The 9,441-nt window shown below is 38.6% G+C and overlaps 1 protein-coding gene across 1 annotated transcript in view; it reads right to left on the bottom strand.

Moving 5' to 3' along the window:
* Window positions 1-9,441, bottom strand: part of RCOR1 (REST corepressor 1) — a gene marked incomplete at its 5' end in the record, with an annotated part of 121,806 nt that overhangs the window by 111,551 nt on the left and 814 nt on the right. The gene's annotated exons all lie outside the window — the stretch shown is intronic.

The raw sequence follows: 9,441 nt of genomic DNA, 5'->3' as shown, positions 1-9,441 counted from the left end.
GAGGCCACAACAGGGAGGGGCCCCCTTACCGCAAAAAAAAAAAAAAAAAATTATAGATCACTAGTGGCTATATTACTGGACAGCACAGCTCAAGACAATTTAAAAGAAAATCTAGATTGAAATTCTTAAGAAAGATTAGCATTTTCAAAATAATTTTTTAACATCTACAGCTTATATATATTAATTTTTAAATTAATAAACATCATAAACACAGAAAAACTCCTATTTTTAAGGCTTGGCTCAAAGGACCACTTCACCTAAAACTTCTTCCTGGTTTCTTCAATGCCCCTCCTCCACCCCAGGGTCAGGTGACCCCGCCACATCATGCCTCAGAGCACCCTCTGTGTGCTGTCATCAGTGACGGGGTGGGGGGGGAGGGGAAGTAGACGCTTAAGGGAGATGAGGTTTTCTCTTGGAATGATGAAAACACTTTGGAACTAGATGGTGTGGGTGGTAGGTGCACACAATGTAAACGTACTAAATGCCACTGAATTCTTCACGTTAAAATGGTTAATTTTATGTCATATGAATTCACCTTGATAAAAATAAATTTTTAAGAATGCATCTAAGATGTGTATCTCTAATTCATACAAATTCATTACTAAAAAGGCACAGAAAACAGGGAAAACCAGCTTTTAAATGCAACTTTAAAGCTCATTTTTTTCCCTTGGGTTTCCATTTTTTAACTAAACTTGGTGCTTAATTATCAACTGTCCATTACAAAATGCCTATTCAAGGTAAGTCAGTCAGTGCACACAAATGTTCTTATTAAATGCAGAACCACATTCAGCTACATCAAGTGAAAAGAGAAACCTTTAGATATTTAAACCGAATTGGTGGCTCAAAAAACTAAGAAAGCAGAAGCACATGACACCACCAAGACTTTATGGAACCAAGTAAGACCAGACTAGCCAAGTACTTCCCCTACTCTTCTTACCATCCTGATCGCCCTATATCCACACTAAGTCTGAAAGCAGAACTAGCCCAAGCTCAGAAGCTTCTATGTCAGTAAAGCAGGATCTGCAATCTTCAGTAAGAGTATGTATGTGTGTAAAACAGCACAGTTTAAGTGAACAGAATGTTTAACCAACGCCCAAAATTTTAATTAACCTTTTCAGGCATAAATAGGGCCATCAGGTAGTATTTCTTAGTCACTAGATGAAACTGCTGAAAAGGATAACCATGGCCAAACTTGAGGAGCAGAGACTCACCCAAGTGCCCTCAGTAAATGTACAAGGCAAACCTTGGGGTTCTGGGCAGACAAAAACTAGTCCTTAGTTAACTTACACTACGATCGAATCAAACATGGCAAACTTCACAAACAGAATAAAGCTTACAATTTTCTTTAAGCATACTCTGGTCTTTGAAAAATAGAATACAATTCACTAATATATACTTTGGGGATTTGGGGGAGGCGGGGCAGGGTTAGTTTGGTTTTTGTTTTTTGATGGGGGAGGAAGGATGGGAATAATGTGCAAGGGAGGAAAATCAGCTGTTGAACAGCACTAACCAGACAGCTGTACGGGCGAAACCAAGGGGCTTTTTAAAAACGCTCTCTTAGGTATTTTAATTTGTGTATCTTTTCACACTTTATTAAGACCTGGTTCTTAAATTCATTCCACAGCTCAAGTTCAGTGAGAATCTGCAGAAAAACATATGGGGGGGGGGGATAGATATTTAAAAGTTATACTCAGCTGTTAAACTAAAGGGTAACCAGCATAACAGGGTCCATTGTAACCTTATGTCATCCAATCGGAAGAAATCGCTCCCCTCAAAAAAACAATTGTATTTTACACTCTGAAAATGACTATTTCGACATACATGGAGTAAAGCAATTCATTCCAATTTGCCCCAGTCAACCACGCCAGATACCTCCCATTTCATTTGTGTTTTCACTTCCAGGAAGAGGAGGAATGTAATTGGACATGAAGCAGGCTCTGGCAACCCTAAACATAAAACTCCACAATACCTGGGACCACATGGAAATGACTAAGCAACTGATCCAATAAAGTATTGCTCCTAAGTGTTTTTTCTTAAAGAGGATTTCTGGCTGGCTCTCCCTGAAATACACTAGATTGAAATCTGACAGCAACTTACACTTAATGCAATCCTGGTGTCTTTCCTTTCTTAGTGACATATAAAATAATGGTGCTTCCGACAACAGCTGGCATCTTAGAATGGGTTACCTTGGGCAAGTTACTAGGTTGAGTCATAACAATAAGCCTCTCCATGCCTCTGTTTCCTCATATGGAAAACGGTGATAACAACTTTACCTGATATGACTGTTTTGATCGTTGTGTTAAATCATTAATAGGTATAAAGTGTTCAAACCAGTCTGGCACACAGCCAGCACTACACTAACCTGGCACTGACAAATCAGTCCTTCAAGGGTCTTCTATTAGCTGCACCTCCCCATGCACACACTCGCCCACTCACTTATCATCAGTGACAAACCCATAAGACAGCTGAATTTGGTTTTAGTCCACAGCACGTTAACCTGTTATAGGAAACTAACTGACCATCGTGGAAACTAAAGCTGTAACTTTAACCTCTAACTGGTATGCTGTTATAACTAGATGCTGGACAGAAATTAAATCAGAGCTTTTCAAGTCATCTGGTACTGAAATTTAGGTCAATCGGTTAATAATTAGTACACCAAATGAACTGAATAAAGTTGAAACATAACAAAAAAAGATGTGTCAATTCTCAGTGACATTCATCTTAAACCAAGAGTCCTAGTGACAATTATAACAGGAGCTATGTACCAAGTCCAGTCTCTGAGCAGAAACATATCCAACCAGGGACATTTTTTTTTTTTTTTTTAAACATCTTTATTGGGGTATAATTGCTTTACAATGGGGTGTTAGTTTCTGCTTTATAACAAAGTGAATCAGCTATACATATACATATGTTCCCATATGTCTTCCCTCTTGCATCTCCCTCCCTCCCACTGGGACATATTTTTATTCCTTCCTGAAAAGAAACTCAATCAACCCCAATACTAGAGAGAAAACAAAAAACTCTACATATGTAATCCTAATAAAGGATCAGTATCCAAATATATAAAGAACTCCCACAAATTAGTAAGAAAAAGAACACCCTACAGAAAAAGAGCAAAAGGTATATTCACAGAAGGAAACCAAGTAGCCAAAAAAACATATAATAAAAGCACACTTAACCTCACCAGTAATTTAGAAAAATGCCAACATAAACCACAAAAAGACAGTACTGCAAAAAGTTAATAAACCTAACACCTTAGTGAAAATTGGGTGAAGGAAAGGAATTTTCTGTGCCTGTTAGTGAATGTACTTGTTTGGAAAACACCAAAGCAAATGAATATGCACAAATAATTCCATTTACAAAAAGACTTTGACAATAACAAAACATTTTGCTTTCCACACATAAGTACGTACTGAAGTACAAAAACACACATGGGCATTCTGCCGGCCTTGAGAGCGTGCCACTCAGATCTCCCTTCAAGAGAGAAAGAGCTGAGAGAAGTGTAATTAGCTGACAGCCCCAGCTGCCCAGCACCTTTGGGGTCCACTGCAGCATTCATACCAACGCCAGGCCAATGACTGAACACAGCCGGCATTCTAGGGCAGGCCCTTTCCTGCCAATGCACTCTAACGACCTGTGCTCTGGCTGCACTGCAATCTTAGGCTCCTGGGTCCAATAATCAATCATCCTTCTTTCTGTTTTCCTTCACAGGTGTCACACCTGCACCCATTCTGAAGGCTCTGCCACCTAACCTTCTTCCTCCCCTCTCTATCTTCACAGGCATTTACCCCTGACACTCTTGCACGCACGGCTGATTCTATCTTGGCATCTGCTTCATAGAGGATGCAAACTATCACAGGGATAACAAAAATCAACTTCCAATTAGTGAAGGCAGGAGTGGAAGAATTAGCCTCTACCTGCACCTGACGCAAATATGCCCTAATATCAACAGTGTTTAATCACAGTGGTGGGCATGTAACTGTAGATATTCTTTTTTATTTGAATGGGTTTTTTAAATAACTCTATCTCTACAATGCTATCCTACCTTATGATAATTTGCAAAGACATTCCAACATCTAACCACTATCTAATCACTTCAATTTTAGAAATTTAACTCTTGCTCCTGGTTCTAAAATCATGCACCCGTATTACCGTTCCCAATTATTGTATGCAGTAACAATGCTCTAAAACATTAAGAGTTTTAAGTTTGGCTTCATTGGCCTCAAGTCTATCTGGAGATACGTTTAATGACTGAAAGACAAATACAAGTCACTTTGTCTCCGCAGGCCTTACTTTCCTCATCTAGAACACAGGAAGGCTGGACTGGGCGGACAGTACAATTTTCTCTCTCATTACCGCAAGGAAGGGAAAATCCAGAAATTTCAAAGAATTATGTCTACTGTGCGATTTTTACAAAGATCACCATGTTTAAAGAATTTGACTAATTTGAAAAAAAATAGTTTTAGGGTTTACTGTCAACATTTCATTTAAATGACATTTTTTAATGTTATTTTAAAATATGTCTCAAACATTTTAGCAAAACACCTTTTGTCACCTTAAACCATTCTATTTTTTAAATACTTTTTTTGAAAATCAACAACAGAAAACATAAAGCTCAACCAGAAGACATATATGTACTAGAAGAATTTCCATAACACAAAACAGAAAGAATTGTTAAATTACAATTATTACCCCGTATCATTTCTAGGGTCACAAATATTCTCCATAATTGCTATTTAAAGCCGTAGGAATTAACTCACTCCAAATCACTGAATCAGCATTCAATCCCCAATTCCTACCTTATTCAGACTTTTACTGTGCTGCTACAGAGACTCCCTCCACAAAAGGGATTTCCAGGTCTGTTTTAAATATAAAAACCAATACAAGCCTTATTTCTTACTTTTACATTATGCATGGAACCTCTAAAGAAAGGCTCAGAAGAAAGTGAGGGCTAAATTACAAATTAATTACAACAATCTATATAGCAGAGAGTAAAATATAAAAAGTAAAATGAACTGGGGGAGAATACAGTAACTTGGATAGACTCTAATGTTTTATCTCCAAAGACTAAGAAGTTAGTTGCAACTAAATTGCCCCATAGAACTTTATAACACCAAGGAAAATAGCTTTTTAAGAGTAAGCCTAAATTTCTTCAGTACCAAGGACTTTCAACACCGCTTTTAAAACAACTCTGCTCTGATCAGCCTCAAGCAGCTAACCTTTGAATCACACTCATCACCCACAGAAGGGAACATTGTGGCAGAAGAACCTCACCTCGAAAACATTAACTCTCAAAGACAAGAACTTGAAAGTTTAGAGCAGAAACTCCCTAACTCAGAACACAGTTAATGTGCACTTCACTTTGGCCCAGGGATGGATTCAAGGTCTCTTTTGTACTATCCAGAAACTTGATCTGAACAGGTTTACCTATCCTCTCTGGATCTCAGTGTACTTTTCTGCTATATAAAAGTATTGGACTAGTTCTCCCTCTTCCAGGAAAGAATATTTACCTAAATTGCAGCAGGTAACTTAAAAGTAATCTTCTTCAACTATCTCAGTGCATGATTCACATTCAAATCTACGGCTTCGTTATAATTCAGTCTTACTTCTGCAGTAAAGCAGGCAATGCGGGGACCACTGCTTGGCAACTTAAGTCCCACAATCGATAATTACAATAAGATAGCAGACAATGTTTACTTAACACTCACTGTGCCAAGCACTGCGCTGGACATTTTACATGTATTAGCTCAGTTAATTTCCTCTCTTGAGGAAGAAGTTCCACTACCTCTACTTCACAGATGAAAGCAAAAATAAAGTAACTTGCCCAGGGGCAACACACAGTTGTCAAGAGGCACTGCCAAGATCTGAACTTGGGTTTGGCGATTCTCATAGCCCAAGCTCTCACAGTCTACTCTATACTGCTTCTGAAAGAAGCCGGAAATTAAAAAGATGACTATAACTGACACAGTCACAGGCCACAAGTGAGGGAAAGATCCCTGATTCATAATGGAGGGAACTGAGGCTCCAGAGATAAAATGACCAGCTCGACCTTAAACCACCTTCTTAACCACAGAGACAGGGCATTCAGCCTCCCGACAACCAGTTTTAAGTGTCTCCTACTTCACTACATCATGAAGGTGATCACTCACAGGGTTTATCATTACCCTGACCTCTCATTTGGGTAAACACTACCTCAAAGTACATCTACATCACAAAGCATTCACTGTAACTTATGCATTTTGGGGTATCTTTAAAATTGATTTTTACAATGAAACTAAAGCATAGCAAATAATGTGTTCAAAGAGGTACACAGAACCACCAGTAAGAAGAAATGAAAAGCAGGTCAAGACACCCTGTTCAGAAAAATTATTCCACGTTAAAGCATAACACATTTTATTAATACAAGTCAACTCTGAAGTGACAGTTGAGCCAATGACAACCACAAATTTTCTAATCTGATTAAATATACTGGATTCAATGTACCAAATACAGGGTGCATGTTTAAAGGGCTATTACCTCAAAAATATTTACCATTAACATTTCCTCTTCCGTAAGAGTCTTAGTTTTACTATTAGTGAACTGTGATACTGAAAACCAGCACAGACAGAAGTTGACAGTAATAACACATGTTGGGACTTCCCTGGTGGCACAGTGGTTAAGAATCTGCCTGCCAATGCAGGGGACGCAGGTTCAAGCCCTGGTCCAGGAAGATCTCACACGACACGGGGCAACTAAGCCTGTGTGCCACAACTACTGAGCCCGCATGCTGCAACTACTGAAGCCTGTGCGCTTAGATGTAGCCTGTGCTCCGCAACGAGAAGCCACCACAATGAGTAGCCCCCACTCACCACAACTAAAGAAAGCCTACATGCAGCAACGAAGACCCAACACAGCCAAAAATAAATAAATTTTTTAAAAAATAAAAAATAAAAATAAATAAAAGAAACCAAAGACGACTCAGCATACACTACGGCACTGAGTATGGAAAGACGGTCTGGACCCCACATGAGAACAAAGACTAAGGTAAAGATATGGAACTGCATTCTGGTCTTGTTTTTAAATCTGATAAAACTTGTTCCATCATTATAAACACAGATGTTATTTTAACTACCAAGTTCTGATCCAGTGATCCAGTTTAGGTCTTCGTTAGATAATAAGAACTGAATCAGCATTTTAGGATGGCAGTGCTCTATCCACTTCACTCACTACTCGTGAGGGATGACGAATCTTCTTTGGGCTATACAGGGAGTATCAGGTGGATCTAGTTTCAACCATTCGCTTTTAAAGCTAAATAGGGTCAAGTTGGGATACTGTGGGTAAATAAAATCTGATCTTAAAAAAAATTAAAATCAACTTCTTCCACTCATACATCTTTACAGAGACAGTTTTCTAAAAAAGCAGTTTCCTGATGAGTTTCACACTTACCGGTCTGTTCAAATTTGTAAAAATAAATAATAAACAAACAAATATTCAAAACTCAGGCAGGGAAAAAAAGAAAACTAACAACCACAATCTCAATTCCATATTATTCCTAACTTGTACTCATGGAAGGAAACGTCTTAAGTCTAAAGACCGAAAAAAAAATTTTTTGCCATGAAACAAAATTGGTGTATCCTTTCTATTCCAAAATGGAAGTCTCCCCATCCCTTAGATTTTTTTTAAATTAATTAATTATATTTTTGGCTGCGTTGGGTCTTCGTTGCAGTGCACCTGCTTCTCATTGCAGTGGCTTCTCTTGTTGCAGAGCATGGGCGCTAGGCGTGAGGGCTTCAGTAGTTGTGGCTCACAGGCTCTAGAGCACAGGCTCAGTAGTTGCGCTGCACGGGCTTGGCTGCTCCACAGCATGTGGGATCTTCCTGGACCAGGGCTTGAATCCATGTCCCCTGCATTGGCAGGCAGATTCTTAACCACTGCGCCACCAAGGAAGCCCCGTCCCTTAGGTTTGTTTTTTCTTTTTTCTTAGGTTTTAAGTTAAATGAGAACACACCTAAAAAATAAATCAGTAGGAAACAGTAAAGTCCTACAATTTCCAGCCATACCTAGGAATTCATCCCACTGCTCAGATTGGCAAAACAGGGTTTCAAATTATTTCATACCAGTTGGATTCCTTTCCAGATTAAAACAAACACAAAATACGAAATGTTAACGCCAAGACCCAATCAACTGGCAGTAAGACCATGCAGCAAAACATTTACAGTGTTTTACTTTTTAGAATGGCAGGTCTCTAGCAAATTTATGCTTGCATCTATTCCATCGAAACTGCAAGAACAGCTCAAAATATGATCCTATTACATGTGCTGTTTCAAAGAGAACAACTCCAAAGAAATCAGGCTCATTCCTAACAATGCTGAGCTAGACATCAATATTTAGAAGAATGTCAGAATTCTAATTCTTGCTGTTGCCATCAAATATGCCCTTTTCTTTAGTCACATCCAACATATTTAAATAAAGCTTTCAAAACGAATATAAACAAAATGTACCAAAAAACTGACCAACTTACTAAAACTAAAAGATATATACAAGTTGATTTTTTTTAATATGTGGGGGAAACCTGGTGACAAGCTTTGCTTTATGTTCTGTGTATTAAAACAAAGATGGACTTGACCTACAAAATGAAGATAGGGTCAACTGTAACCAAAAAACAGTATGCTTCCCCTGGTGGCCAACCATGGAATGGAGAAGGCATGCACAGAAGAGAAAAAGCCTTGTCTCGGAGTTCCATCCTGTCACTCTTATAAATGAGAAGTGACTACCAAAAAAGGAAGACGCGGGGGAAGGGGAAACTATCAAAAAGACTAACATAAGTTAAAAGGAATACAAACCTGGGCGGTAGACTACATATACTTTAAGAGATTTAAATCATCAACAGACTAAAATGTAGAAGGCAAATACGGGAAAGGTCATTTATTTCCAGAATGCCCAAGAGCTCACTCAGGGATCCCTATGTATTTTCACTTCAAACAACAACCAGAGTTTCATACCTAAATAACAGCTTAAGAGCAATCGCCTTTTTCAAGGGCTAGATCCTTGCAATTTTCTGCAGTCTTGTTTCCAAGGAAAAGCATTTATGCATTTATCTTCTCAAACTCGTGGTATAACCTACATAGAGAACCTTCAGTTCTAAAGCCCTCCAACCAGGAGGACTGTTAACTCCAGTTCCACAAGGTTCTCTTTTGAGTTTTATTTCTGAAAGAAAACCCACGTCCTTTCAAACATTTTCCATGCCAACAATCTTTTAAAGATAATCTTATACGGAGACAGGCTAGAATCTCACTGACGAATTCCTTTGTCTGATTGGATTTTTCTGGTACTTTAAATCTGCTTCCACACAGAAGAGCAGCAAGAGTAGCAAATGTTCCAAGCTAGGGGGTAGGGATTTCTTGGAGGCGGACATCATTTGTTAGGCTAAAGCTTCTTCTGAAGGTTCTAATTTTTCACAAC

This window comes from Neophocaena asiaeorientalis, unplaced genomic scaffold (genome assembly GCF_003031525.2).
Source record: "Neophocaena asiaeorientalis asiaeorientalis breed wild unplaced genomic scaffold, Neophocaena_asiaeorientalis_V1.1 scaffold476, whole genome shotgun sequence".
In the NCBI taxonomy this organism is placed as follows: domain Eukaryota; kingdom Metazoa; phylum Chordata; class Mammalia; order Artiodactyla; family Phocoenidae; genus Neophocaena; species Neophocaena asiaeorientalis.
Note: the sequence above shows the minus strand (reverse complement) of the source record. Positions and strands in the feature narration are given on the sequence as shown.